Source organism: Schistocerca serialis, chromosome 11 (genome assembly GCF_023864345.2).
Source record: "Schistocerca serialis cubense isolate TAMUIC-IGC-003099 chromosome 11, iqSchSeri2.2, whole genome shotgun sequence".
Classification (NCBI taxonomy): Eukaryota; Metazoa; Arthropoda; class Insecta; order Orthoptera; family Acrididae; genus Schistocerca; species Schistocerca serialis.
In genome coordinates this window covers 188,866,765-188,875,296 of record NC_064648.1, presented here as the reverse complement: position 1 = coordinate 188,875,296, position 8,532 = coordinate 188,866,765, and the positions used below count along the sequence as shown (strand labels likewise).

Sequence of the window (8,532 nt, the reverse complement as noted above, 5' to 3'; positions counted from 1 at the left end):
GCTAGCATTAACTTAAGCATTATGCAATAGTGGCACCTACACGTGTAACTTAAAGTTGGCTGCTAATTGTGAATATTGTAAGTAATTTGAACCACCTTCTGTGTGTCTCAGGGTATCCACTCAAATGATCTGCAACGCCATGAATGGATTAACAGCATGAAACATCTGAGAGACATGCTGCACAGCGAGCAGATGGCGTACTACAAAGTGGAAGAACACAAGAACAGGCCTGGGACTTATATACTTAGGTAAAAGCAAGTATACTTTGTAACTTTTGTCGAACTAATTACGATTCATGAATTTTTATTCCATTCCTTCCCCTCGTACGTATTTTTTACAGTTACGTAAACAGCTGCGATAATTTAATTCAGGACTGAGCAGAAAATGTGACTAGTGGACAACAGTCAAATACCGTTGCTGCCAGATACTACATAAGTTTACATAATTTTTGGAAACAGTGAGAACCTCTGAAAATTTGTAGTATTTGACACATAAACCTAGTATAGAGGTCAAACAGGGCTAAAACAATTTGTCTAATCGAGGAAAGTCATGCTAATAACGTGTATTTCCACGTCTAGCCTAGATGATGGCACCAATTAGGGAAGGAAGAGCGTACAAAAGTTATATTAATCTAAGGGCTAACCAGCGATAACGATTAAACAAAAGATGAAGAGGTGTCGATAGGAGGGTGTGGGGTGGTAATTGGTCATAGTTTTCATGTCTTACACTGTGACGTGCGGTTTTAAATCCGCTCATAGCACAGTGCATAAATACTGGAAGATAGAAGTGAGAGGTACAACGTGTATGCCTCTCCACCACTGGGCATGTGGGGTCAGGGAGTGGCCAGCTTGGGATTGTCGAGGATGGTGAGTGTGTCTTGGAGGTGCAGGGCGAAAAGTTTTACTATACTTACGACGACCCCTTTGCGTGCGGGGTGGCAAAAGGCCAATGATGTTTGTGGCATTCGACTCCTCACATATTGTCTATCGTGCAACCACAATATTGACTGCCAATGGCAACAGGGGTGGAACTGGAGGTCTCCAGCTGCGAGCACAACATGAGGCTATGGAACATAACTGAACTGCTTAGTCAACGAGTAACTCGCAATAGTGTTACAATGCTAGTGGTGCTGATATGAAGCAGAGCAATGGCAACAATAAAGAAACAAACATTGCAATATATCTACAACAACACTTCACGAAGTTGATGATTCGTCAGAAAGAAACACAGGGATTTTTGCAGAGTGAGAAAGAAGTGACAGATAAAATATTAAGACTTCTGCAAGATGATTCAGTGGTATGTGTGGCATCGTATATGTTTGACTGTACAGATGGTATAAATAACGAGTGCAATGATGATAATATGTGCTTAACAAGTGAAACTGATACTGAAACGAGTCCCAGCTATGTAGTTCATCACACTTGTAGGGCAGGGAGCCAGAAATCTCGGCTCCATTGAAACGTAGTAAAGGCCAATCGTTGTCCAAGGAGCTGGTATTAAACATAATAACATACATGGAAGATCATCCGCAGGATAGGAATAACGCAACTGTGAATAGATTTCGAATAATTCCACAGCAGTATGACAGTGTTCTGCATAAGAAAAAGGACAAATATTCAGGGTAGAACAAGAAGGACTTTTTACAAAAACTGATCTCCGCGCGTTTCAAGGTTTCTTGATAAAATTTATGGGATGTCCATGATAGTTACCTACTACGTTATGCACATCAAATTGTGTGTGACGTAGATTACAGTGATTTCAAGGGAAGTAGTAGACGGTAGCATAACTTGAAACAGTGCTATAGAATTGGAAGACATAAGATAACGACATTTCAAACGAAGTGTCCACGTGATATGCACTGCAAAATACGGAATCGACCCGAAAATTTGTAGATGATTATTCTATCCTTCAGTAAGGAATTTGTTTGAAGAAGAAATGCATTTAAAAGGAATCCAGGAAATTAGAGGTACTAAGAGAGTTGTGTCAAAGTCGAGTAAAATCAATGCCTCAATACATTAGTATACAATTATACCGATTGTTTAACTTGATGGTAAATCGGCTATAAAGTTATTTATTGTGCTGCGACAAGCTGAAGGTGCTCTGCTCCCTACGACTCTTTCTCGTGTGTGTGATCTTGCAAAGGCAGTAGGATATATTTATGTCACAGAAAGCAAGAATGGAATAGCGGTGTAAGAAAACAACAGCTATGGTAAGAGCAGTGGTTTGGGCCAATCGCTGGTCCATTTAACTTGCTTTTGCTTGATTCCTCGTCTCCAGATAAAAATCATGCTCCTTTAGAGCAAACTATTCCTCCCAAAAAATGTGTGACATTGCATTTCACACCACCTGGAACCACTGTGTAAATTCGACCTCTGGATGTCTGCTTTTTGCACGTCTATAAACCATATTATAGCACTTTCTGGAGCTATGTCTTCAAGGATATCAGTTTCACAATAAGCTCTTCGGCGTGCTGTTCTGCATTAGGCTGGATGAATCACATTCCATCTGTTTTCACCACCCTATTACACCAATATGATTCTGTATGCTTTCTTTAAGAGTGAATATGCAGTTGGACGTCCTTTTCGGCTTGTAACCCCAAAGTAGTTCGCCTTGGATCTTGATGGTTGGCACCTCTTTGACGACTATGACGCACTATTTTTCATTTGGTGTTCATAGTGCTATTTCATGGTTTGCTTTTAACATGTCTTGAATATCGACGATGTCTGTCTGTGAAGTATAATGCATATGTGCCATTAGAAGTATGATCTGTGCACCTCCTGGACACTTATTTTCTGTCACCATCCTGATGAACATGGTGAGTCATTTGCAGCTAATGTTCTTCCTGTCAGAATTGTTAACACAACGCTTTGAAATTAGCTTTACTAAAGACTGAAGTTGTGATCTTGGACTCAAGAGGGTCCTTGTTAGCCTGTCAGTCAGGGGTTGATTATTGAGAAAGAGAGGGTAATGTTGAGTGGATCATGGCTGGTAAGTCAATAGAAAGCTTGCCAGTACTTGAGTTTATAGTTGGTATACTCAGAGCTTGTCTGTCGTCAGTTCAGGCGTCTTTTTGTATGAAGTATATTGCTGTGGCATCTCTCTAATTCCTAGTGGCGAGTTAGTGTGTTCAAGACATTGGTGAGGAAGAAGGAACAGTAGTACCCATGAGATTCTTTGAATATTTCAAGAGGTCAAGGAGTAGGGAGAATTTAAATGGGACTGATAGCTGGGATGAGTGTGTGTGTATGTGTGTGTGTGTGTGTGTGTGTGTGTGTGTGTGTGTGTGTGATAGTGACTTTCGTTGAAATTTGCTGCAGGAAGGAATTTGTATCGGATATACCTTCAGGATATGGAGAGTGACAAGGTATTTTCTGATTTGAGTCTGTACAAGCTTCCAGTAAACGTCCTAGATTTTATGGTACTATTCTAGAATTATTTTACGTGGGTTATTGTGGGGTGGATATGAGATGGAGTGAGAATAAGGGTTGACTTTTGCATGAACTCGTGATCACTTTCAATCAGATGAAGGATATGTGCAGTTATGCGTCTGAGGAGGTAGACAGACGAATCATTTCAGTGATAGGGGAGTTGAGACATGAAAGGAAGTAGATCATTTGCCCTCAGCTACGTTCAACATGGTAACTGCTGTGGATATACAGGTCCACAACGATAATGTAGGTGTCGAAGGGTTAATCAAAGTGAGCAAGGAAATAGTGTACGACAACTCAGAAAGATATGGGTGGTGATTGTTAGGTAGGGTAGATCACATAACTAAAGACGAGGTACTGAACAGAAGTGGGGAGAAGAGGAGACTGTGGCACGACTAGAAGAAGGGATCGATTGGCAGGACATGTTCTGAGGCACAAAGGGATCACCAATTTAGTACTGGAAGGAAGCGTGATGGATAAAAATCATAGAGGGAGACTAAGGGATGAATTCAGCAAGCAGATTCAGAGCGGTGTAGGTTGCAGTCGTTACTCGGGCATGAAGAGGCTTGCAAAGGATAGAATAACATGGAGAGATGCGTCAAACCAGTCTTCAGACTGAAGACCACAGCAACACCAACATGGGGAATGAGTCCTCCTACCCAATATCCTCTTACTAACTTGGGAGGTGGCGAGGCTTACCTGAACACCTACAAAATGAATTCGTTTTAAACAAGTGCCAGTTGTTTATATTACTGGATATTCTCTCACTTCCTTCCCCTTCACATATCTTATTAATCTGTAGTCCACAGCAAGGTGTTAACGCTGTTTAGTGTTCTGTTACTTTCGACTCCTTTATACACTTTAATGACCGGAACTGCCTGCTCCAGCTGGTTTCCTCCCAAGTCCTACTTTTTTGACTTATTAACGCAAATATCTACTATCCTTATAGTGTTATTCACTTACCTGTTCTTTGCCTTTTACCTTCTAATCCTTATTCTTTCACGTTTATTTCTGTATACTCATCAAACTTTAGTGTCAATTACGTCTCCATAGGGGAGTAGTGATTTTTTAGGTGCTGTGTCGTTGATACTACAGGATATATTTTGCGTGTTTCTGAGTACATCTTATCCACCCATGTGACTTTATATTTTCACATATATGCACCTGTCAAAGACTGTCGTGTCACTTGATCTATTTTATGTTCATGATTTCTATGACTTCCATTTGTTTAGCATTTTTGTTATTAGGTATAGTTAAAAGAATTTAGGTTTATGCTTTAAAGATTGACACGATAGTTGAAGAATGCATTGCCATACAAAAAACCTAAATGGAGAGATTACCAAACATGACCTTGAGCCCTTATGCTCCTTATCCGCATGTTCTGTATAGCTGCACAGCGCAGAGATTTTGTTTAATGCTGAGACTCAATCTATTACTCCATAATTGAGTGTCACACTTACTTCTACTTCAGTCCCATTAGATCCACGATTAAAGAGTACTCTTGATAGAAGAGTTGGCAGTAGTGCAGAATTGTGATATAAACTAGATAGCACCACCGTAGCTATGGGCCCTATAATGGCGAATTTCATAGCTGCAGAACAGTTGTGCGTCCCCTGAGGTTGCTTAGTATAGACTACAGGGATCGGTTTAAATTTTGTACTCATCACTAGTTTCTAATAAATACTTTTTCTCGTCAAATGTATCCATTTTCTCTTCATCAAGTATCAGACCGCTGTAGCTTCGACTTTACTTTTGTTTCTCGTTTGTCATTTCTTTATAATCTGATTTATACTTCTCCCTTCTCTCATAAATATCATTTTCTGAATTGCAAATGTTTAGCGACTTATCTTTCAGTGGATTCATTCTTGGCTTGTTGAAATATACCTCTTTTGCAACACAGTCACATGAGACAATACTAGTGTCCTCCCTGTCTTTAGCAGACTCCTTTATTCAATCCCCATACACGTATTTACGATGTCTATGTTCTCTTCACATGGGTGATTGGTTTCGTTTCCATATGCGTTAAACCATACTATTTTCTTGGGCCGTTTCTGTTTTACTCTCCTTGGTACCTTCAAGAATTTTACTTTGTGCAATCCCTTTGTCGTTAATGTACATGATCGGACTTCATACGAACCTGATACGTTACCCATCACCCTCCTGTCTCCATTTGTATTTCCATGTGGTGTGACGTGTGTAATTTTTGACTGAGTCAGGTAAATTTAATTTCCGGTAATTGTACGTTATTCCATAAGTGCACAATGCTTCGCTTTTCAGGGTGCCTTAGATAGCTACCTAACGATGGCTGGCGAAAATAGCTATCAAATCCATATCTCTATTTCACCGCAATCTTAGATCAAAAGACAGTTCACCTGCAACCTCATTACATTTGATTTTAAATAGATCTCTTATACTAGAAAGAGATTTGCATACACTTTATCCAGTGAATCACTGCTGCTTATGTTAAATGTGACAATTCTCGTTTTTCATTTGTTTTTTAATTAACTGAACGTCATTAACTTCTAAAGCCACCAGTTTTTGGTCATTTCCTATGAAATGCTGATGCAGTGTCTACAAGACAAACTGAAATTTCTAAGTGAACTTCATTCGGTAACGACACCACATTAGATTTAAACAAGCTATTGTAGGCCTGTATGCCTCAAACACACTCTAATCTTACATAATATTTCGGGCATGTTGCACTGTCCTACTGGATTTGTCCAAGTCTGTCAGAATGCACAATGGACATGAATGGACACAGGTGAACAGACAAGCTACTTATGTATGTGTCACCTGTCAGAGTCGTATCTAGACTCATCAGGGATCCCACATCACTCCAACTGCACATGCCCCACACCATTACAGAGCCCCCACCAGCTTGAACAGCCCTTGCTGTCATACAGGGTCCATGGATTCATTAGGTGTGTTCCTTTCACGTTACATACATTTTTTTTAAACTCGAAATTTTCTGCCTACGTTCAATAGAGTATTCCCTCTTTAATCTACATTCACTTTAATCCATATTTACTAGCAAGAAGAACAACGAGTACTCCAGCAGCGACTCCCACGCCGCCTTGGTGCATGCTAACAGCTACTGCCATGCACCACCGCCACTCCTTCAGTAATGGTTATTCTTCCTATCTTACTGGCCCTGCTAATTCATACCGATAAAACGTATGTCTCAACAGGTGCCCTAATGGGCGCATAAAACCCCTATTCTAAAATTGTTTTGAATGTAAAGGAAAATAAACAGACCTTTGGTGAAGTCACTGGGCATCTCATGATTGACATAACGATCAGCTACTTCGCTCCTCTCCTAAATGGATACTGTTACTGCCGCCTTACCCCAAAATATTCCATGCATTATGTGTATAATTTGAAGGGTGTGTTGATAAGGGTAAATGTTTGCATTGGAATTTGTACTCTGAAGAGACTAAAGTCATGGGATACCTAGTAATATCGTATCAGGTCTCCATTTGCCTGAAGTAGTGCAGCAGCTACATGCGGCATTGATTCATTGGAAATCCCCTGCAGAAATATTGAATCATGCTGCCTCTGTAACCATCCATAATAGCAAAAGTGTTTCCAGTGCACGATTTTGTGCAAAAACTGACCTCACAATTATGTTAAATTAGTGTTCCATGGCACTCATGTCCTTGATTGTCCAGAATGTCCTTTGAACCAGTTGCAAATAATTATTACCTCATGACATGAGTAGTGGGACAATGGGGGTGTGGGGCCATTTTGTTACTGCAGGTTGCTTCCATCAGGGGCAGGTATGCACTCAGAGGCAATCCTATTGTTCTCCTTTGATTGACGCATACTTAACCCATTGTCCCATTGAGCGGTTTTCCAAGTCACTGCAGATAACTTATTGTCCCCCCCCCCCTCCCACTCCAACTCCCCTGCTCCTTTCACTGCTACAGGTACACTTTGAAGTCTGAATTACTGGAATAGAAACTGTCACTACTATTTCACATGATGACACAAGTACAATTAGAGCTATGATGTCACAGACACACTGATTGACCTCCCATCGCAAATCCAAGATGGCTGCCGTGATGGCGCAAGTATCGTTACCCAAAATGGTCGTTGTGGGAAATTCAAAAAGTGCCATACCCCCTCACAGATGGCAAATTCAAATTTTGTCAGTTTTTCGCGAGGGTAATGCTCACCTAGATTTAGAATGAGTTTTTGTGAGTGCCATACCCACCTAGACTTTGAAGGAATTAGTTAAAGCCTCCACCACGATCTACAACTGACCACCACATCCTTGGTGGTCTAATGTGTTCTAACGTGCACTAACGTGTACTAACGTGCACAGTGCGTAGCGTCATCTGAGATGGCGGCTGTGACATCAGTTGATGATGCAAGTGCCACACCCCACTGGCGGGATGTTGAAATTTCGGTGGGAAGATAGGTCAACTGGGCTACCTCCCCTAACATAACCCCCCTCCCCTCACTCCAGGCCAGCCGCGGTGGCCGTGCGATTCTGGTGCTGCAGTCCGGAACTGTGGGACTGCTACGGTCGCAGGTTCGAATCCTGCCTCGGGCATGGATGTGTGTGCTGTCCTTAGGTTAGTTAGGTTTAAGTAGTTCTTAGTCTAGAGGACTGATGACCTTAGATGTTAAGTCGATCTGTCACTAACTCTGTAAACAGCACTCCTGTCGGGCAAATATGTACACTGGGAATGCAGTATCACTAACTTAGTTATGACGCTGAAGTCTATATTTTACACCCAATATGCGGCAGGAGGATGGAGTACATCACATAAATCAAAGTTCATTTACTGGGATGTGTCACGTCTCATCACACATGAGATGGAAGTCCTCTGATGACAGACAGGTTTACTGTTAACGATCGGAAATGTTATGCTGCTGCTTGAATGTGAAGGTACCATGGCTTATGTTCTGACATACGTTTGTGGGACGTAATCAAACTACTATTCATGTATAAAGAAAAAAGATTGTGTATGTCTAGTCATAACAGAATGATGGATTGAACATGGTGAATTGTGATTTCAATGCATCGGGAAGTATATCCGAACATAGGTGGTGATAGATTCATTTCCTAAGCAGCTGCACAATATAGCAATTCAAGTGT

At 41.0% G+C, this 8,532-nt stretch overlaps 1 long non-coding RNA gene across 1 annotated transcript in view; it reads left to right on the top strand.

Annotated features, from left to right (window-relative positions):
* Positions 1–210: 210 nt before the first annotated feature.
* Positions 211–8,532, top strand: part of LOC126426722 (uncharacterized) — a 34,442-nt gene continuing 26,120 nt past the window's right edge. The window contains exon 1 of the long non-coding RNA XR_007576402.1: positions 211–248. This is a non-coding gene — a long non-coding RNA (uncharacterized LOC126426722). The remainder of the gene's footprint in view (positions 249–8,532) is intronic.